Source organism: Canis lupus, chromosome 5 (assembly GCF_011100685.1).
Source record: "Canis lupus familiaris isolate Mischka breed German Shepherd chromosome 5, alternate assembly UU_Cfam_GSD_1.0, whole genome shotgun sequence".
Lineage (NCBI taxonomy): Eukaryota > Metazoa > Chordata > Mammalia > Carnivora > Canidae > Canis > Canis lupus.
The window spans coordinates 27,664,891-27,687,942 of NC_049226.1; the positions used below are offsets into that span (position 1 = coordinate 27,664,891).

Genomic DNA, 23,052 nt, shown 5'->3' on the forward strand with positions numbered 1-23,052 from the left:
ATGTACTACTTAGGGAGCGGCAATTAGCATCACGAGGCCCCGCATAAGTGAATGGGGCCTGATGGTGTTTACTCAATTTTCAATTGCCGGAGTAGTGATAGAAAAATAAGCCCTGCAAAGCACTTTCGAAATTTCACTCACAAAAACACTGACAGACTAAACCCAAGAAAGCAAGAAGGTGAAGAAGGGAATCTCAGGGTGTGTATTATGGGGCTCTCCCCCCACCCCCATGGCTCCCCCAGCATCCGTTTCCATAGCAACTCCAGGTCTCCATGAACTTTACAGATGATATTAAGCTAATGTCAAAACGCTTAATAAAAAAATTTACTTTATACACAGAGAGTGAACTACTTCCCAGGGTATTTTATCCTAATTCAGCATTTATTTGTGCGTTCCAACAGCACGAGAGCAGGACCGCAGAGCGATCGTTGGCGGGCGTTCTCCCACAGAGTGATGCGGGTGGAAGTCCCCCTCCGCAGCTCAGGGCTGCTGCAGATCACTTTCCAAAGCTCTTTAACACGAGGACAGACTCCTGCCACACTACGATCTGGATCCCTATGACATATCAGCCCCTCTTTTCCTTTGGATTTTCTCCTTAGGTTTCAGTTGGGAGGCCAGCAATGCAGTGGTAAGCACAACCAGTCTTAGGGTGGCTTTTTTCTTAATTTTCCCTAAGCTAGTCTCAGATAATTTAATTTGGGGTAGGAAAACCATGTCATGTATTTATTGTAAAGATTTTATTTATTTATTTGAGAGAGAGCGAGCGAGCATGGGGGCTGGGAGGGGCAGAGGGGGAGCTAGAGAGAGGGAGGGAGAGAGAGAGAGAGAGAAAGAGCAAGCACAGAGGCAGAGGGAGAAGCAGACTCCCCACGAGCAGGGAGCCTGATGTGGGACTCCATCCCAGGACCCCAGGATCATGCCTTGAGCCCAAGGCAGATGCTTAACACACTGAGCCACTCAGGTGCCCCCAAACCATATTATTTATCATAACCAACCTTAAATGCTTACTCTTTTTACCAAATTATCATGTAGCCCAATCTCAGTGATGCATGTCATTGACTGTCTGGATAACTCTGGCAAATTTGGTTGGGTTACATCACTAAATCTGTTTTGGAAGGATACTTAAGGTTCATTCTTTTTTTGTCATCTGGATTGAACTTAGAGATTTAGTGGAGATTCTTCCAGAGTCCCCAGCAATTGGGCATTTTTACATAAACCTTAAGTAGGTATAATTAATTTAAATTTCATCAAAGTGTGAACGGCATTTAGTCAAATATGTAAATCTGCCCATGAGACAGAGACAGCAGGTGGGAATATTGCACCTTAGGCTTCCAAAAATGATCAATCCCATAGAAATACAAATCACTATCTAGGATAATCAGTCATCAAGCAGTGTAATTAAGTAGCTGGTTTTAACTCAAAATGCTACACTCCAGACTCTAGACATCAATAATGTACAGAGTGTACTCTCAGAATCACACTGGATTGAAAATGTGGAAGCACATACTTAAGGAGGAAATCCAGACTGACAAATTAAAGGGTGCCTGATTAAATGACCCTGTGTCTGCAGAGCAGCTCCCAATGCAGCATCATGGGACTGCATCAAGTGTTCCAAGTGGGAGGCAGCCAGGGATAGGAGGAAGAATGGCCACGTGGAGTAGCAGAGAATGATCTTGAAGACCAGGATGGCTTTCTTCTTCTGTAATTTGAAGGGACTGGGGATACAGTAACTCAAGATCTAACGATCTCAATGCATTTTGCTCTAACAGTTATTTACAGAGGACTGATTCTAAAGCAGGTATTACTGTGCCTGCTGTGTGACAGGAATAAGACAAAGTCAAGTAAGGCAACAGAAGGTTCCCTGAAAGAGTGAATGAGTCTATGGGGATGCGTTCTGTTGATCCAGTATGCTATGTAAAAATAAATACTGGTTCTGACAAAATATGTTCATATTCCAGGGGATTCAGAGGAAAGAGCACACAGTCTCTTAAGGAATCAAGGAAAATTTTAGTGAAGGAAATGACTGTGAAGTGGCCTAAATACTGGAGAGCATAAGAGCCATTGTTACGTGGAGCAGAGAGACCCTGTCCTCTCAGACTGTTGTGTTTTTACCTGGGACACAGAGACACTGGGAGCTGCTGGGAGCTGAGTTCAGAGTCAGCAGTCCAGAGGGCTACAAAGACTCTCTCCTTGGCCTGACTCCCTCAGAGTCCTCTCCACCATAATGGCCATGACCTAAGACTCTGCCCTGGGCCAGATCAGTTCAGTTTTAACAAGAACTCTGTTGGATCACTAGCGAAAATCCCCCAACCTTGATATTGGCTTGAGTCCCTCATCCACAACGTGAGTATATTACCACTCTGGCCTCAGCAAGAACCCGATGGTCTAGCCAAAATGCCCTGGCCTTCGTGTTTCCTATAGGTAACTTCCATCCACTGACCCCTTGACCACCTTGGCTACAAACCTCCACTAATTTCTGTTGTGTTCAGAGTTGAGCCTGGTCCATCTCCAGTACTGCAAAACCCCATCATAGGAGTCCCCTAGAGTAGAATCTGCCTTCACATCTTTAGCAAGGGCCGTGGATAATTCTTTTTTTTTTTTTTGGATAATTTTTTTTAACATGAATACATATGTATGTGAGTATATATATTTTTTCTTGAATATATATATAAACAAGCATTGTGAATTCCTGATAGTGAGAGTCTGAAAACTGAACTGCTTCCCAAACTTGATAAGATTTTTTTTTTTTGGTATTGTGTTATTGTTACACTTACTCAGATACCCGAGAGAATCTGTTTGTGCTAAATTAGTTCCAATTTATATTTGAAATAGCAACCAGTTTGTATCTGAAATAGAAAACAGGTCTTCATTCATGGCAATATTTTTTAAAAAATTGTTATGTTTCATAAGAGCACAGAACACATTTGGAAACTAGGCGCATTTTGACAAAGACCTTTGTTACAATATTAAGGGGATAACACTTCCTTCAGTAAGATATAACAGAGCCACTGAAGCTCTCTAATAGGATGATGTTATGATTGGCACCAAACTTTATGGAAGATGATTTGTGGAGTGCTTGAGTTTAAAGAGAAGGGGTTAGAAGACTGGCCTAGAGTCTGTTGACAGTGTGGTTCATGGTCTGGGGATGCTGGGAAGGTGATGCATATCTACAGACTGTCTAGTCCAGAGCCCTAGGGAGACTCTTCCTGTTATACTCTATGTGGTGGCACCGTTAACATTGGTCAATAAACACCTTTCTCAATTATATGAGACAGCGCATGGGGTGTGAAATAGAGTGGTAGCCATGATATTTAAAGGAGAGAAAAGATGTGAAAGATTCTACTGAGAGTAGATCTAGAGGCATGGAAACATTTAGAAATAGTTACTGAAGTAGTGAGAAGAGGCTAAGTCATACCCAGATTTTAAACCCAAGTAACTTGGAGAACAAGTTATTAGCAAAACTCCTCATAGAAACAGAAGTCAGAAAGAGCTCAGTCAGGATTAGGGAGTGGAAAATGAAGTTTGGGATGATGCTAGGATTTATATGGAGTGAGTCTGAGATGCCTGCATAACATACCAATGATGATACCCAACAAAAATTTGAGATTTAAAAGTCACCCAAGTGAAGACAATACTTATAGTCATACACACACACACACACACAGACACGTGCGCACACACACACAAGTGAGATTACAGAAAAGTAGTAAGATAGCAACAGGAAACACTTTAGGAAATGGTTATGTTCCATCCTAAATAAACTATGACAAGAAAGAAACCAAAGCAAAGCAATAGATACAAGAACACAGAAGTCAAAGGATGAGAGGGATCCAACAAGACCAGTGGGCCAAGAACATCAAATTATGTGGAAAGATCAGGAAGGGAGAAGATTCGACACCAGTATGTGGATTAAATGACTGAGAAATCATTGATTACCATCAGTAATTACTGTATACCTTGTACAGTAGTTACTGTCAAGGTACTTGTGGTCAACGAAAGAAGAATATAGAAACTTGTGGTGGTTGCTGAGAAAAAGATATTGTTTTTGAGTTAAAAATGTGTCCATAGGGGATCCCTGGGTGGTGCAGCCTTTTGGCGCCTGCCTTTGGCCCAGGGCGTGATCCTGGAGACCCGGGATCGAATCCCACGTCGGGCTCCCGGTGCATGGAGCCTGCTTCTCCCTCTGCCTGTAACTCTGCCTCTCTCTCTCTCTCTCTGTGACTATCATAAATAAATAAAAATTTAAAAAAAATTAAAAAAAATGTGTCCATAGATAAGCACATGTGAGAGGAGGCGAAACAGATAATGGGATAAGAAAGTAGGAGAAACAGATGGAGCAAGAGGTCTCAGCGCAGATGCACAGGGAGGGCATGAAGGCCACGGCCAAGGACTGGCCTTAGTTGAGAAGAGAGATAAGTCCTATCATGATAAAAACAAGGGTGGAGGGAATCCATAAAATCCAGAGATATTGTAATAGAATGCAAAAGCTGAGGAAGTGCACAAAAAATTCAGGTACGACTTGATCTTTTCAGTGAAATATGAGAAGACACCTGCTAAAATTGAGGGATTTGGCATAACGGGAGAGGACAAAGCAGGAACACCTGTAGGAATAAGTCATTCTCGTCTTATTATCACAAAGAAAACCGAGGGCACGTCTATATAAACCTCTCTCATCTGTTCCCAGGACCTTAGTATGCAGGGATTTGGACACTAGTGATCCATTTTGAATTCTAATTATTTTTGGAGGTTTTTACTTGTTTGTCCCTTTTGTTTTTAGGTATAATTGACATGTAACATTGAGGCCCAGCTCAGATATCCATAAAGACATCCCGAAATCCTGGTTAAAATCAAACAATTCATGCTACTTGATATGAAAGCGCGGTTTTATGCCACTAACGTAGCTATCTCTATGACAGTTAGTTGTATCTACATACAAATACATAATATAAATGTGTGATAGCTATACTCCGTGTAGATATATTTATTTATATCTTACTTGGCCAGACCGTGAGCTTATTGAGGACAGTAAAGTGCTTTCTAGAACAATCTAGTAGACAAGAGAAACAGAGGTAGAAGGTGGGGGAATGGACAGAATCAGAATCCTTTGAGATGTGCCTTTAGGATCCTGACCTCTAAAGCAGAAGCTGCTAGAGGAAAGCTGTTATGGGCTGTGACAAATACAGGACAGGAAATAATTGTCAGGGGACTCAAAGGGAAGAGAGAATTTAGAGCCCAAAATGTACCTTTATTTCAAAGAAGTCTCAAAGCTGGTCTGTTTAATGGGCGTCTGCATATTAATCTGAGAAGTCTTCCCATCTTAAGAAGTAAAATGGAGAAATCGAATGAAGGAAACTACCCATCAACTGTCAAACGTAAAATTAAATGTACTTGACATTTTCCAATTTGATATGAAATTTCTGTGACTTTTTCAGAACTACTCCAAAATGGGCATTGGAAGGATAAAGCTCGATGTGTGCAATGAACTGAGGAGAGATTAAAAAAAAAAAAAAGTTATGCAGTCATTTTCCATTATGGTCAGGCACTTTAGAATGATGAAAACTTTTACCAAACCAGAAGCATATGAATTACAACCACAGTGTCTGTGATAATTTCATTTTAACTACTGATCCAACTCTTGGGCTTGAGCTAGCATGAAGCAAGTCCCCAGATAAATTAGGAAGGAACAATCTGGGGTCTCTGTGTATGTGTGTAGAAAACATTAATGCACTCCCTGTGTTATCTTTTTCCCTTGAACCTTGCGGGGAGATAATTTAGTGTGTTTATCTAATCAGAAAGCTCACTGAATCCTTATAAAGGGATAGGCAACATTAAATACCCAAGCCCTGGATTTGGGATAAATGCATCTTTGTAATTATCTACAGCTCATTCTAAGCCCCATATTCAATAGCTTATTTGAAGATATTATCTTAAAGAACTTAGTAAAAAATATCCCCACCCCACCCCCTTTTTAAAAAAATCTAGCATCCAGTTTATCAACTCTGAATCTTAATCTTTATATTCAGAAAAGATGCTTTCCTTTCTATTACTGCACTAACTTTTGATCTTTAATCATATAATGTATGGATTCTATCTCTACATCACTGCCAAACAAGAAGAATGCAAACAGTGTAGGTCTGTCTAAACAAAACCCGTCAAAAGGAAATCTGAGAGTCAGCCTTAAATGAGTTTTTAGTATTTTTTTGGTTTTTGTTTTTAAATTTTATTCTCTCTCTCTTTTTCTTAGTTTAAATAAGAATCTATATTTAATTAGGAAATAGAATCCTGTCTTTTTCCTACCAACTCCTATGATAATTCTTGGAAGTTGAGCATCCACTCTGTGATGGAGACTCAATTATAAATTGTTTATACTGATTAAAGGAAAATAAAAGAACCAAAGAAAACAAATAATAAGAGCCAACTTGAAAACTGAATACACAGAATTTTATTTTATTTTATTTTTTTAAATTTATTTTTTATTGGTGTTCAATTTACTAACATACAGAATAACCCCCAGTGCCCATCACCCATTCACTCCCACCCCCCGCCCTCCTCCCCTTCTACCACCCCTAGTTCGTTTCCCCAGTCTTTACGTTCTGTCTCCCTTTCTGATATTTCCCACACATTTCTTCTCCCTTCCCTTATATTCCCTTTCACTATTATTTATATTCCCCAAATGAATGAGAACATATAATGTTTGTCCTTCTCCGACTGACTTACTTCACTCAGCAGAATTTTAGAAATAAAGTACATATAGACAACTAAATTAAAAATGCAGTAGGTGTAATAAACTGTTGGTTAGACATAGCTAATCTGGTATTCATATTTCAGACTTTAAAGTCTCCTATTGTTAGCTTTAATTTTTGAGTTATCTTTAAGAAAATATATTAAATATAGAGAAGCAAAGGGAAGAACCTAACTGTAATGGATGTTTCCCTTGTGCCAGAGGCCTCCACAGGCACTCCATAACAGGTGGGGTACACCCGGTGCATGGCCTGTCACAGCAGGGGAGCCAGGACTCAGAAACACTCCCGCCCGTGCTGTCCACCTGGGCCAGTGGGGGCCACATGCTTAGCTGTTCTGTGCTCCTGCCTTGGGCTGTGGGGCTTCAGGTACTATGTCCATTACCTCACGTTCATATCCCTGGCCCACACACATCTGTTAAGCTCAAGAGAAGCATCCACAACTGTTGTGCTCATGGCCACTGGCACACCACCTTGGCACTTTGAAGTCTGCACTGATCCCTTTCCTGCCTCCCATCTGAATAAGCGGAAACATGTAACTCATCTCTCTCCCTTCCTTCTGTTCCTGTATCCAGTCACCTAACCCTGCTGTCTCTAAGTCCTCAAGGTAAGTTACATGCAAACCATCCTCCAGCCCAGGCCAGCAAGTCCATCAACTACATCACTGTGACAGTTCCCCTGACAGATTCTCCTATAGACCGTTTTCTCAAACTGCAAATCACTGCTCTTTCTCCTTTCCGTTGACTCCCATAAAGTCTCCTTTAAAATACTTACAAAGTCTTCAGTGACTTCAGCCCTGCCTCGATGGACACCCTCACTTCCAAGTAAGCGATCTCTCACAGCCAGCAGGCCTGTCTTACCTGGAGCATGCCATCCCACACCTCCCTCCGCACCCCAACACCCTACCCTGTGTCTCCTGGGGTGCATTTCACTTCTACTCACACCGCCAGGTCAGTTCATCTCTCACTTCTTCAAAAGGCCATACATGACTGTTAGGGTGCTGGAGGCATTCTGGTGCTAGTTCCTTTTTTTCCCCACTTGATAAAGACTTGTTATAACAACACCTTAACATACCATCAGAAGCACAGACTCTGAAGCTGGAAGGCCTGGGTTCACACCCAGGCTTAGCCCATGGCAGCTGCAGAAGCTTGGACAAGCGAGGTAGGGTCTCTCTACCTCAGGGTCTTCATCTATAAAGTGAAAAATACTCTGGTACTTACTTCAAAGAGGGCTTAGGGGTTAAAAATTGAGTTTGAGTATAAAATACTGCCCTACACATGGTATGTGAATTGTAAGCTTTTTAATAATATAGGCGTACCTTGGAGAGACTGCAGGTGTGGCTCCAGACCACTGCAGTAAGAGAATATCATGATAAGATGAGTCCAGGGGCCTCTTCTGGTTTCTCAGTGCACATAAATGTGTGTTTGCACAGTACTATAGTCATTTAAATGTGCAGTAGTATTATGCCTAAAAACCAATTTCCGTACCTTAATTTTAAAATACTTTATTGCTATCATATGGTATTTGTCTTTCTCTGACTTAGTTCACTTAGCATAATGCTCTCTACTCCACCCATATCATTGTAATGGCAAAACTTCATCTTTTCTGATGGCTATTATTCCATTGTATATATGGAGACCACATCTTCTTTATCCACTCATCTGTCAATAGACATCTGGGCTCTTTCCACAGTTTGGCAACTGTGGACATTGCTTCTATGAACATTGGGGAGGTGCCCCTTCAAATCAGTATTTTTGTATTCTTTGCATAAGTTCTAACCATCATCTGAGCTTTGAATAAGCTATAATCACTGATCACAGATCACTGTAACAAATATAATAATAATGAAGAAGTCCAAAATATCGAGAGAATCACCAAAATGTGACACAGAGACATAAAGTGAGCAAATGCCATTGGGAAAAAAATGGCACCAACTGACTTTCTCAACAGAGAATTGCCACAAACCTTCACTTTATAGGAGTGAAGCATCTGTGAAGCACAATAGAACAAGACATGCCCGTATTACTATTTTCCAGACACAGTACAGGGCGAGGAAGGACAGAGGGGCTAAGTTCCTACACTTACAGAATTTATAATGTGGAATAATATAGATACGAAAGCCCACACAAATAACGATGAAAATACTCCTATGTTAATGCTGAGAAAGACAATGTGGACCGCATGAAGCATAGGACAGTGGTATTGAGGGCAGGCAAAGACGCTGCTGAGGCTGGAACGTGGAGCAGAAGCTGGGGGAGCAACCGGCTTTCAGAGCAGGAAAACGGGACACGAGGGAGAAGCAGCCCAGGAGGAGCACACCTGACAGTGCCTGTCGTCAGGTGTGTGGCGCCTCTTTTCTGCTCTTACCCTGCCCAGCTCATTCAAAAACAAACTAAAAGCCCAAGAACAACAAATTCAATGTGTTTTTTTTTTAACCCAATGGTTTTAGGGCCTTTCCTACCTCCTTCCATTCCTGACAATAAGCACACAGCCAGAAAACAGGAGTCAAGTCTCCTGAAAACTATTTCAAATCCATCAATTCATCAAATAGGTATCAAAATCTTTAACCAGCTAATCAAATAAGTACTTAAGAGGAGGAATATCTTTGAAAGAGGATATACTTTCATATGTAAAAAGTATGTTACAAGGACACCTGGGTGGCTCAATGGTTGAACGTCTGCTTTTGGCTCAGGTCGTGATCCCAAGCCCCAGGATTGAGTCCCTCATCGGGCTTCCTGCATGGAGCCTGCTTTTCCCTCTGCCTGTGTCTCTGCCTGTCGTTCTGTGATTCTCATGAAAAAATAAATAAATCTTTAAAAAAATTAAGATTTTCTGGATTATTTTCCAGTTCTTTATCAGGACTCTGATTCTGAGTCCCTACCCTGAAGTAAACTGTAGTTGTTTGTGTAAACAATGAAGTTTCCATCTGTTCCATCTTGATTTAAAGATGTAATTTTTAAAATAAAACCATCGGGCAATTTTTATTGAAAGCACAAAATCACTCTGCTTATCACCTGAGTATATAAAATACAGATTAAAACAACAAGCTTAGAAAGATAGGATTTTACACAATGCCAGTGTCACTTTATTTGCAAAAATTTTATTTTAAATGTGCCTAACACCTTCAAAATAATTAATGGCCTAAAATATGTTCATAGAGCCCAATCTTATCTCAGATAGTAGTATCTAGGAGGACATGAAAATCAAATTAACTTGCATAGGCGTGTTTGTACTCAAATATTCCCTCTCAAATGACAGGATAAACAAAAGAAGACTTCACTGTAGCAAATCATATTTCTTCAAGAATATGTATGGCGTTTGATAGAATTTAATTTTGGAAGAATATGAAAGAAATAAATCTCAAACAGTTGCCAAGATCCTTCAGTTATACAAAATTACAGCTTTAAAAATTGTTTTCTGGTAGAGCAGCACTATTCTTTAAAACTTACACAGGTTTCTCTTGTAGAAGCTGGTTAAACTATTTTAAATATTTTTCTTATTTTCCATGACTTTTCAGTTGCCCCTGAAGTAGTATTTTAACACTATTCAATTTAGTCTATAGTTGGTATAAATAAAAAGCAATTCATTGGATTAGCCAAGCACAGGATAAATTATCCCAGGTGTGTGTGCATATGTAGTGAGTGTGTATGTAATGAGTCTGTGTGTAGTGAGTGTGTGTGTAGTGTGTGTGTATGTAGTGAGTATGTATATGCAGTTAATGTGTGTCTGTGTGTGTATGGAGGTGGATGCAGCATGTACATTAGTGTTGTCATCAGAAGTTAAAGAAGTCATTATTAAAATTTTAGAAATATGTTCAACATTTTTATTTAGAAATATTGCATCTTTGGCAATCATGTTAAACTTTCTTGCAAACAGGTGGTCTCAAGTCCTCTGCAAGCTTAGACGCAATCTCCCTGCACCGTAGGGTTGCAAACCCTTCCAAGCACCCAGTGTGGCCTTGGCCCCTCTCTGTGAGTGCATATAAACACACACAAACTATTCATATGCAACTACAGATTATTTCATGGCCGCTGTGTGTGCCATCTGTGGACCATAGTAAGAAGATTTCTCTTGACACCTTTCCTTTTAAGGGAGTTCCTTTTCTTTTCTTTTTTTCTTTTTATTATTATTATTTTTTATTTATTCATGAGAAACACACACAGAGAGAGAGAGAGAGAGAGAGGCAGAGACACAGGCAGAGGGAGAAGCAGGCCCCATGCAGGGAGCTCGACGCGGGGCTCGATCCCAGGACTCCAGGGTCACACCCCGGGCGGAAGGCGGCACCAAACCGCTGAGCCACCCAGGCTGCCCGGGAGTTCCTTTTCAATTACTATGTTGAACCCCAGAAATTTCCTCTGGAGAAGACTTTAGAGGTTATCCAGTCTGGTTTCCTTAGAGCCTGGAGATAGGCGGTGATTTTCCCTGCACAGGTGACACTCTGCCAGTGACTCACCAGGGCTGGGACGGCCCTGCAAGTCTCCTGGACATTTGTCCAATGCTCTTTCAATTCAGGCAGGCACTCAAACTCTAAGAATATGTTGCTGGCACAGAGTAAATGGCTAAGAAAGAGAAAACTGAAGCCGACCTAAAACTCCAGATATCTTTGCTGCTGTACCATCCATTCTGAGCAGCAGCTGTTTCCCCTGGGATCACACAAACACCAAGATAAATAAAGTCCTGCTTCTTGCTTTACTGCACAAATCCTGCAGGGCTAATCTGAGCACAGGGCTCCTGTTAGCTTCCAAGGTACCCTTTAGTTCTTGATTCAGCTCTGCAGGGATATTAAACAAGACAAGATGCAGGCCAATGCCTCTGAGATGAAAACTGGAAACAAATTACGACACGCCATTTAGTTGAATAATAAGAAAAATGTGTTCCATCCCTACACTCTACAAATTTCTCTGACAATCTCCCTTAATCTTCCGACACTTGGGTCTCATTCTTTTACAATATTATTTCTATCACAACAATGAAATGTGGGTTATTTCATCTCAGGGAAACTTGGATACAATTTGTTAAGCGGTAATTGTGTTACCTACACTATTGATTTGGGCATTCATCCCACAAAGGGCTTGGCGAGTGAAGTTTGCTTGAGCTGCGTTTCCTGGCATTAACTTTATAGACACTAAGGTGAAGGTCTTTTACTTCTTTCAAAGAAAGGCTAAATACAAATATTTCTTAGAAAGTTAATGTTCCTCAACCAGGGAGCTAACAACAGGACCACAAGTTACTCTGTCACACACAAATCGATTCCAAACACAGGCAATTTCTAATAAAGAATGGCAGGTTAAAGACAAAAGACTCATTAATAATGAAAGGATCATCAGCTTTTTTTTTTTCCATTTAATCAAATTAGATCAGATGACAAAATAAATAAAACAATTCTGAGATATCTCTCAAAATCAAGAAAACTGAAACAAGTGAAATCTAGACACAGGGGTTCTCAAATTTATTTTTTAAGTTCTTAAACTCTTAGTTAACATACAGTGTAATGTTAGTTGCAGGTATACAATACTATGATTCAATAGTTCCATATAACACTCAGTGCTCATCACCACATGGGACAATCATCTAGGGGATCCTGTTCAAACTCAGATTCTGGTTCAGTGAGACTACCCTGAGTCTGGGGGCTTAAGACAGCTGTTGGCTAAGATAATCAATGATGGAATTTTGTTTTTCTGAGTACTAATGCTTATTACTGAGCACCTGCTATGTGCAAGGAACTTTACTCATATTATGTTCAACACTCATAAAGACTGCCTGAGGAAGATGCCATTTCCCCTACTCTACAGATAATACAAAATAAAGTCCACAAAGAAAATACACAATGTGAAAAGGGTAAAAACATACAAGTGGCTAGAACTGGGGCCTGAATTTAAGGTTATCTGGCTTAAAACCTTTTCATTCATATATTTGAATTGAAACAAGTATGAATGGAATATGCACATGTGTGGAATATTGTGTTCTAAGAAAACAGAGCAGTATAGAAGATAGAGTCTGAACTAATGGAGCTTATGTTCTAGCAGGGAAGACAAAATTAAAGCAACAGACTCTATAATTAGTTACATAATTATGATTTGTTAAATCCTGTGAAATAAAGTTCAAGGTGTTCTCGAAGATTATAAAAAGAAAGACTAGCCTAATATGGGTTAAAATAAAAAAAAAAAATGCTTCCCCAAAGAAATGCCTTTTGAGTTGAGTTAGACAGATGAGTAAAAATTAACTAGGTGATTGGAGGTGGGGGTCAATGTGCAGGTTGCAGAACACCTCAATGCAGGCAGATGGATAGTATGTACAAAGCCCCAGGGAGAGAAAACCACACAGGTTAGCGATAAAGGGTCTGAAATGGGGCCAGTGAGAAAGGTATCAACCAGATCATGCGAAGTCATGAGGCTATGTTTATAATTTTGTTATTTTTTAAAACTTATTTTATTTAAATTCAATTAGTTAACATACAGGGTATCATTAGTTTCAGATGTAGAGTCAGTTATTCATCAGTTTCATATAACACCCAGCACTCATCACATCATGTGCCCTCCTTAAGGCCCATCACCCCATCCCTCCACCTACCTCCCCTCCAGCGACCCTCAGTTTGTTTCCCAGAGTTAAGGGTCTCTTATAGTTTGTCTCTCTTTCTGATTTTCTTTATATTTATCTCCCTCCCCCAATGATCCTCTGTTATTTTATATTACACATATGAGTGACACCATTTAATTATCTTATCTAATTGACCTATTTCACTCAGCATAATACTCTCCAGTTCCATCCACATGGATGTAAATGGTAAGATTTCATCCTTTCTGATGGCTGAGTAACATTCCATTGTGTGTGTGTGTGTGTGTGTGTGTGTGTGCCTGCCATCACCATGCCTACTGAGATGCTTACATTGTCTTATGATTTTCAAAGGGAAGCAGATCTCTCAGTTGTAGTACCATAGTATAAACTGGTTTTGGAGTCTATCATTACAATATTAAAAGTAAATAATCAAATAAATAAATAATGACAAGTCCTAACTTTGAAACTGTTATACCATCAGGAGTACAAATCTTGCAATTTCTGGAAGGCCAAAGATCCAAAGAAGTATAGTATGATATGCATTAGTGTCCCATTGCTGTTATAACAAATTCCCACAAACTAAGTGGCTTAAAACAACATGGATATTTATTATCTTACATTTCTGGATGTGAGAAGCCTAAAATGGGATGGTGGAGTTGTGTTCCTCACTCCCTGGCCTTTGCTAGCGGCTAGAGCCCACCATATTGCCTGGCCCTTGGGCCCTTTCCCATGTCACCCTGGTCTCTGCTTCTGTTGCCATATTTCCTTCTCTGAAGCTGATGCTCTTGCCTCATTCTTATAAGGACCCTATGATTGTACTGGGCCCACACAGATAATCCGAGAGAATTCCCCATCTCAGCATCCTGTACATAATCACATCTACAAAGAACCTTTTACAATGTAAAGTTATATACTTCCAGGTTTCAGGGTTTAAGACAGGAGCATCTTTTGGTTTGGGATCAGGGATGGGGGAGAATTGGCATTATTCCGTCTGGAATAACATTCAACATGTATATTGAATTCTCTTGTCATTTTGAATTATAAGCATTACATAAAATATAGTTTCTATAGAGCTTAAAACATAAACATGGATGATTAGCTTCACGTCTACAATTTATCTAGACTGTATGAACACATGTCAATCAATTATAATAATAAAAAAGAAACCTAAGGATTTTATGAGACTGAAATGAATAAAAATGGCATATGCTCTAAAAACACAATGAAATTCAGTACCTGGTGTAGAGAAATGAGGGTGTTCAGTAGTTAGAAAGACCCACATTAATATTCTTTTTTTTTTTTTTCTTTTTTTTTTTTTCACATTAATATTCTTTTTATTTTCTGTCTTATTTGAAATATGAGAATAATCGTCCTCTTCCTCCTCCTCCTTCCTATCCGTCTCTCTCTCATAACATTATTCAAAGAATAATAAAGTCAAATAATCTTTGTGAACTTTCTATCCCACAGTAAACACTCAATGACATGGAATCATCATGCCTTCTCATGGTCATAAACCCCCACCCAAGGAACCCACTAGCCTGACTTATACAGTCTGGGTCAACAGACTTCTGTCTCACATTTCACATAAGTGAAATAGTGTATTGCATGTGTATATGGGTAGGTTTTATTCTTCCTGTCCCATGAATCTATTATGCCTTTGTTGTGTATTTTTCTATTCTGTAAGTATAACTCAATTTATTACTCATCTTATTTATACTTTAGATAGACAACTAGTTCCTCTTGTATTTTTGGCTACTGCCAATTTGGATGGTATGAACACTCAGACACACGCATTTTGGTGCATGTATTCCTGTTGAGTCAGGACTTCAGTATGGGATTGCTAGTTCAGCATATATATAAATTGAACTTATGAGACTGCCAAAGAGTTTTCTGATGTAGCTGCAATAATTTATAATTTTACAATCAAGGCATGAGAGTATTAGTTGTTCCACAAGCTCTCCAATGTAGACTTTTGTCCTTTTAAATATCTTCTTATTACGGTGAGTGAATGTTATCACATCATTATTTTAATTTGCATTTCCCCAGTAATAATAATACAGTATTTTCACATTTGTTGGCTTCCAGATTTTCTATTATTTTACTGTCTTTCTTCATATTGAAATATGACAGTATATATGCACAAACAGAGTGCCTGGGTGGCTCAAATGGTGAAATGTCTGCCTTCCACTCAGGTCATGATCCCAGAGTCCCGGGATCCAGCCCTGCTCTCTGCTTAGTGGGGAGTCTGCTTCTCCCTCTGCTTCTCCCTGCTGCTAATGTTCTCTCTCTCTCTCTCACTGTCAGATGAAGAGATAAAAAAAATCTTTAAAAAATATGCACAAACATATCTGAGAAACAAGTACTTTACCAAGTATATATGTTGGTAACTAACATATTCTTCCCTCCTAGGAATTGCATTTCTTCCTCTCTTAATGGCATCATTAAAAATAGAGAATGTCTTAATTTTAATGGATTCCAGTTTGTAAACCATTTTCTTTATTGTTACTTGTTCGGTGACCTGGTTAAGAAGTCATGACCTCACCCATCATAACCCTATGATGATTTTTTTTTGCATAATCTTCCAAAATACTTATTATTTAATCTAATTATTTAGGTCGATAATCTCACCTGAATTGATTTTTGCTTTTATTGTAAGGTTGGAACAAAAGTAATTTTTTTTGTATGGACATATACTTGGCTCAACATAAATTATTTAATAGCTTATTTGTGATGCTTTTGAAATTCTTCCATACACAAACATTCTATTTATATATAATAATTTATTTTATTTTTACTTTATTTTAATCTCTATTTTTCTTAGTTTATTAAACTGGTTATGATCTCTGATATAGTCTTAAGTATCCCTGGTGATGGTTTGCTTCCTTATCCTATCCAAATCTCAAATCTCAGGAAGAAAGTTTTCAGTACTTACCAATTCAACACATTGGAAGTTTTGGGGGTTTTGGTTTTTTTGGGAGTTTTTTTGTTTTGTTTTTTGGGAGGAGGTTGTTGTTTTTTAAGAGAGAGTTATGGGAAGAGGGGAAGGGGGAGAAGGAGGAAGAAAATCCCAAGTAGGTATGCTCCATGCTCAGTGTAGAGTCTGATTCAGGGTTCAATTCCATGGCCTTGAGATCATGACCTGAGCCGAAACCACAAGTCAGACCCTCAACCAAATGAACCACCTAGGCATGCGTTTTCTGAGTTTTTAAAATTATAAATGAGTATAGATTTTTATGAATACTTTTTTACTTTCCTATTAAGATCATATATTCCTCTTCTATTTTTCTGTTATTATGATGAATTACATTGATTGAATTTTAAATGTTAAAAAAATAAAACAAAACATTGCATACCTGGAACAAACATCATGGCTTGTTGTATAATGTCCCTTTTAAAAACTACTGATATGGCCCCAACAAATGAACCACACCTCTTATTATTTATTCTCTTATGTAGTTCCATTTCCTTAATTTGAGGCTAGCTTTGAGACTTGACCTGCTTTTGACTGCTAGTATATGACGGTAGAGACAGTACATGAATTCTGAGACAAGACCATAAGAACCTTTTCAGACCCCTCCAGGAATAACTCTCTCTAGGGAAAGCCCGCTGACATGTAAGTAGCACTGGTATGGCCATACACTGAGGAAGTTTGGATTAAAAACGTGGAAAGGCCATATAGAGAGTAGACATGTCCAACCAACACCCAGTTGTGTCAGCCCTCCAGCAGAGACAGTAGCCATGAGAAGGGAGAAGCCTTCAAAGGGCTCCTGTCAGAACTCACGTCTGACTATACTTGTATGAAAGACCTCAAGAAAACACTTGCTAACTGAAGTTATTCAACACACAGACCTCTGGAAGATAATAATAGATTGTTATTTTAAACTACCAACTGGGGGGGTTGTTTGTTGTTGTTCTGTTTTTCAAGCAACAGATAATTGGAACAATGGTATTTGTTCTGCTAATCCCCCACTTAGAATTTCTGTGCCAGTTTTCATGAGATAGAATGGCATGCTTGTGTAAAATTTTGGTTAGTCTTGCTTTATAAAATGAGTAGATATATATTTTATCTGAAAGAGTTTTTGTATTAGACTCTGAAATTCACCAGTGAAAGAACCTCAGTGTGGAGTGTACTCTGTAGAATTCAGTAGAAGAAGTTAACAGGTTATAGAATATTTTAGATTTTCTATTTCTTCTGATGGTTATTTGATCTATATTTTCAAATTTATTGACGAAATGTATTCAAATAACTTTTATTATGTATTTAAAATCCATAGAATGTGTAATATCCTTGACACACACAATATTTTCCATTTCTATTTTCTTCTTATCTTCAGGGGTAGAGAGGAAGCAAGGAGCAGGTTGTAAATAAAAAATGTATTTTGATTATTTTACTTTCGACTTTCTATGTCATTACACCTAAGATGTGCCTCTTATAAGCAACATAGGGTTGGATTTTAATTTTTAAAATTTGGCTGATAATATTCATGATTTAGTAAGAATATTTAGTTCATTCACATTTAGATTTAAATCTTCCATTTTGTTATTAATTTCCTATTTGTTCTGGCTACTCTAATCCTTTCTTATTCTTTCTTAATTTCTTTTGGATTATCAAGATTACTATTACAATACAATAATTGCTATTATTATTATTACTATTCTTATTTTCCACTCTTCACCTCTATTAGATTTTTAGTTAAACGTGTTTACTATAAATATCTTCCACTTTTAAGTAGTTTCTCTACAGATTTTCACTGTAGAGACTTTCACTTTCTAACAACTTATCAGAGATATTCGAAATTAGAACTCATCACATCCCAGACGATCAAGATCATTGCTTTATTTCCTTGTTTACCTTTAATAACTCAACTTTTTAACCTCCTGACTTTTGTGCCATTATTTGCATATGATTTAATTCTACATACATACATTTTTTTTTTTTTTTATGATAGGCACACAGTGAGAGAGAGAGGCAGAGACACAGGCAGAGGGAGAAGCAGGCTCCATGCACCGGAAGCCCGCTGTGGGATTCGATCCTGGATCTCCAGGATCGTGCCCTGGGCCAAAGGCAGGCACTAAACCACTGCGCCACCCAGGGATCCCATACATACATACATTTTAAACCAGCAAATATTTTTGTTTTTATGGCCAACCAGCCTTTAAATTTATACATGTATTTATTTTTAGTAAATTCTTTAGTCTCTCTGCTTTTCTGATTTCCATCAGGAATTTATTTCCTGCTGTTTCATACACTGCCTTTCATATTCATACTTGTTTGCTGTCAAGGAGTTACCCCAGTTTTTCCTTAAATGTCCTTGTTTCATTTTTATATTTTAATTTATTTTCAAAAGATATAGACTTCAGGCTGGCGGTTATCTTATTTCAGGGATCTAAACCTATCATTCCAATATAGTTTCCATAATTTCTATAGACATACGTATGAGAATGTTATTGCTTTTTAATTTTTTAAAAAGATTTTATTTATTTATTTATTCATGAAAGACAGAGAGAAAGAGTGAGAGGGGTGATCCCTGGGTGGCTCAGCAGTTTGGCACCTGCCTTTGGCCCAGAGTGGGATCCTGGGGTCCTCGGATCAAGTCCCGCGTTGGGCTCTGGCATGGAGCCTGCTTCTCCCTCTGCCTGTGTCTCTGCCTCTCTCTCTATGTCTATCATGAGTAAAAAAATAAAATCTTAAAAAGAGAGAAAGAGAGAGAGAGAGAGGACATGGGACTCCATCCCTGGGCTCCAGGGTCACGCCCTGGGCTGAAGGTGGCGCTAAACCGCTGAGCCACCCGGGCTGCCCTGTTAATGCTTTTTAAAGGTAATGCACCATCTCTCATTTTCTTATTTAAATTTATTTTCTTTCTGTCTTGCCTTTAAGCATTTGGTTATAATGTGTATAGTATGGTTCTTTATATTCATCCTGCTTGGTGTTTATAATTTCTTGAATCTGTGATTTAATGTATTTCCTAATTGTGAAAAATTGTCAGTCTTTCACAACTCTTCAAATATTACTCTGATGCATCTTCTTTTTCTTCTCCATCTGGAACTCTCACTGAATATTTTTTTAGATTATCTAAGTGTGTATTATATGTCTTATGATCTTTTGTGTTTTTTTCTATCCTTTTCTCTCTTCATTTTTCTATCCGATATTTTCTATTGATTTATCTCCCATTTCAGTAATTTTCTATTCTGTGATGTCTTACTTGCTATTTAGCCTAAATTTTAATCTTAAATTTCAGTTATTTTCAGTTCTAGAATTTCCATCTGGTTCCATTTTTATGGATCTTAGTGGTAAAAATTTTCATCTCTTTAAAAACATGTTTATCACAGTTATTTTAAAATCTCTCTCTGGTAGCTACAATATCTGGCTCATTTATGGTTCTTATTTTATTGTCTTTTTCCCCCTTTTAATGTTTGCTCATTTTATCCTGTTTTAATCAGGAATTGAAAGTCCTGGATATAGTGTTTAGTGTATAAAGGCATATAGAGGCTCTAAGTGATGCTACTGTCCTGTAGAGATTACCTAAATGTCTCCTGGAAGATAACTGATTAGAAACAGATGAACTAAATTACACTTTAAGTACTTTTAATTTCATTTATAAGCAATACTGTTGCTATGGGAAAAACATGAAAATACTCCACTGGTTTTGAAAGTATTATTTTATAAAACTTTGTACACATTACTTTGAAGGTCTAGCTTTAAGCTTAGTTTATTCTGATATTTAATTGTAAAGGTTTTCGTAACTGAAAAACATCCACACAAAATATAAAATGACACCAGCAGTTATTCACTATTGTACTCACCTACTAAATATGGTTTCACATACTATTTTCCATTTCCAAAATTAATTGAGAAAGGAGTGAATTAAGCAGAAAGAGATAAATGCTAAGATAAAATTGCTGGGTTAGAAAAAGAAAATATCCAGGGCCATGAATCAGAATCACTGGGGTATCTGCTTTACTGAAAAAGGCTTTATTTGCATCACTACCAAAAAAATCTGTAAATTAGCATGTAACTTCTCTATGTCTGACATCTTTAATTATAATGAACAGTGAGGACCTAAAGCTATTCACCTAGAAAATTCTTAGATAGTCTTCACCTCTGTATGGCACTGGAAAAATCTACATCATCCAACATATCCCCTTATTTCTTTCATACATACAATTTTTTCTGACAGTGGTATATGATAAAAAATTTGAGGGGAAGATGAAGTCATAAACGTTGAAGCTGATAGAAATCTACCCTTTTTTTTCTCTAATTTTCTATGACTAGAAGCACATAACAAAATACCATACCTGAGTATTCACATCATCACATTTTCAACTACATAAAATAGTCTTTTAAAAATATTTTCATTATTTGGACTCAAGAAAATTGAACTATCAAAACATCAAACATATCCATAAAATACTGACAAAAAGGCAGAATAAAGAAGTCACAAGGTAATAGTCAATACATTAATGTATGTATCCACTTCCTATTGGGCAAGGTATCAAGTTAGGTCAGAACAGGGGATGAAGAAGAAAATCAGAAACTCTCAAGTAGATCAACCATCTATTTTGCAGAATTATCCAGGAACATCTTTTAACTCCTCCTTTGTGTAAATAGCACCTGTGTGTAATGTGATATAGTGAATTCTACTTTAAACACACTGAATACCTCCCAAATCTTAACAAAAACACACAAAAAGAAAAAAAAAAAAGAAAAAACACACACAAAAAGAATAAATCTGTCTACACAGAAAGAATAAAGCAACTTGCCATCTTTCTCCAAGAAGCTTTTTACCTCTTCTCACCCTATCCTTTTCTCCCTCCCTGCCTCTTCTTCTGCAGGTTTCCCAATTGTTTAGATTTACACTCATGAAAATACTTACAAATTCACAGGCTACTGAATGTTTGGTGTTGAAATATTTAGACCAAAACCGAACATTTTTATAAGGATATGGTTAAAAACATCCACTTCACACATATTCTTTGTGTTTTTCTGTTCAGCAAGGTTTTGATATTTCACTATGGAGATTTATGAACATGTCTAAAATAATGTTTTGTTCCCATAGTCCTTGAAACTCTTATCATCTCAATTCTGAATCACCATCTTTCTTTTATCCAGCAACCCTGTACTTTGGGAGAGAAATCTTGGTATTTCTGTTGGAGAAATTCTCTTTTTTCATCATGTGGAACTGAAAGGGAATTTGAAGAATATTTTTTCCAAGTACTTCACTTCTATAGTTGAAAATTTTTTTTCTATTTAATTTTATGGACAGTATAATTATCTTAATTCTGACAAGAATACTAGTGTGACAGTTTAATTTCTCAATTTGGCTGTGCTGTTCTCTCCAATAATTCAATCAAGGTGAAATATCAGAAAGGGAGACAGAACGTAAAGACTGCTAACTCTGGGAAACGAACTAGGGGTGGTAGAAGGGGAGGAGGGTGGGGGGTGGGAGTGAATGGGTGACGGGCACTGGGGGTTATTCTGTATGTTAGTAAATTGAACACCAATAAAAATTTTAAAAAATACAAAAAAAAAAAGGTGTTCCTGTGAGATATTTTGTAGATGTTATTAAAGTTCACTTTAAGTAAAGAATATTATCCTGGATAATGGGAGTGGGCCAGATTCAATGAGTTATCTCAGGCTTCCCTGAAGAAGAAGAAATGTAGCCCATGGAATGGCAGCTCAAGCTTGTGGCCCAATTCCAGCCTGCTCTTCCTGATAGCCTGCCCTATGGATTCAGACATCCCTACCTGACCCTAGTGATCAGCTAAGCTAATTCCTTGTAACCAGTCTTTCAATATATATCTCCTACTAGTTCTGTCTCTCTGATTGAACCTTACCAACACAACTAATTAAGTAAAATACAATCGCATATCACAGGCTCGCATTTCGATACTGCAAACATAGAAATAAATCTCAATCCCCTAAATTTTTCTTCCATTCTTCAAGCTAGTGTTAAAAATACTTAAAAGAAAAAAAATAAAAAATAAAATAAAAATACTTAAAAGGATTTACCATGAGCAAGGGCATCAGAATGAACACGACAGAGGATACATAAGCCTCAAAGTTTCGTGGGTAATATCAACAAAGAGGAAGCTGAATGTCAAAGGGAAGAACATGTCATTGTAAATATATGTGTAGAGCAACATATCCAGATATCAAAACTTACTGAATAGGCTTGTAACTGTTACTGGGGGCATCTGATTGTCTCACTGAAAAAGACCTTGAGTTCATTTATTCTCAAGTATTTTTACATGAACACTGTTTTTTGTTTATTTCCAGAACATATCTGTTTCTCTATTCGGGGTTTATTTTTAATTTTTCAATTAATTAACATAAAAAATATGGTGAAATAAAACCTAGTCTCTGAAAAAAATTTTTAAAAAAATCCTAGTCTCTGCAACTATTCATATGCCTAAGGCAAAAATGCATATAACGTATTGCTCATTTCCTCTTTCCATTTGAATTTTTCAAAAGATTTATGCCTGGAAGATAATTTTTTTTGTATTCTCTTTGATTAGTGAAGTTGATGAAAATTTCACTGGCAAATAAAAGCTCCAGTTCAACCTATCCACTAATTAAGCAATATTTTTTTTTAAAGCTGAGAAATAATTGAGTCATTCAAAGAAAAACCAAAACTTAATAATGCAGCTCCTAGGAAACAGAAATTACACAGAGTCACCTAACACAGACAATACATGGCATTTTTCACTGCAAAGCTCTAAAACTACACAGAATACAGAGATATAAACTTGTAAAACA

General features: G+C 37.7%; 1 long non-coding RNA gene across 1 annotated transcript in view; it reads left to right on the top strand.

The window, feature by feature from the left end:
- Nucleotides 1–450: 450 nt before the first annotated feature.
- LOC111096104 overlaps nt 451–23,052 on the top strand; it is a 28,135-nt gene continuing 5,533 nt past the window's right edge. Inside the window, exons 1-2 of the long non-coding RNA XR_005358853.1 lie at nt 451–628; nt 1,959–2,343. This is a non-coding gene — a long non-coding RNA (uncharacterized LOC111096104). The remainder of the gene's footprint in view (nt 629–1,958; nt 2,344–23,052) is intronic.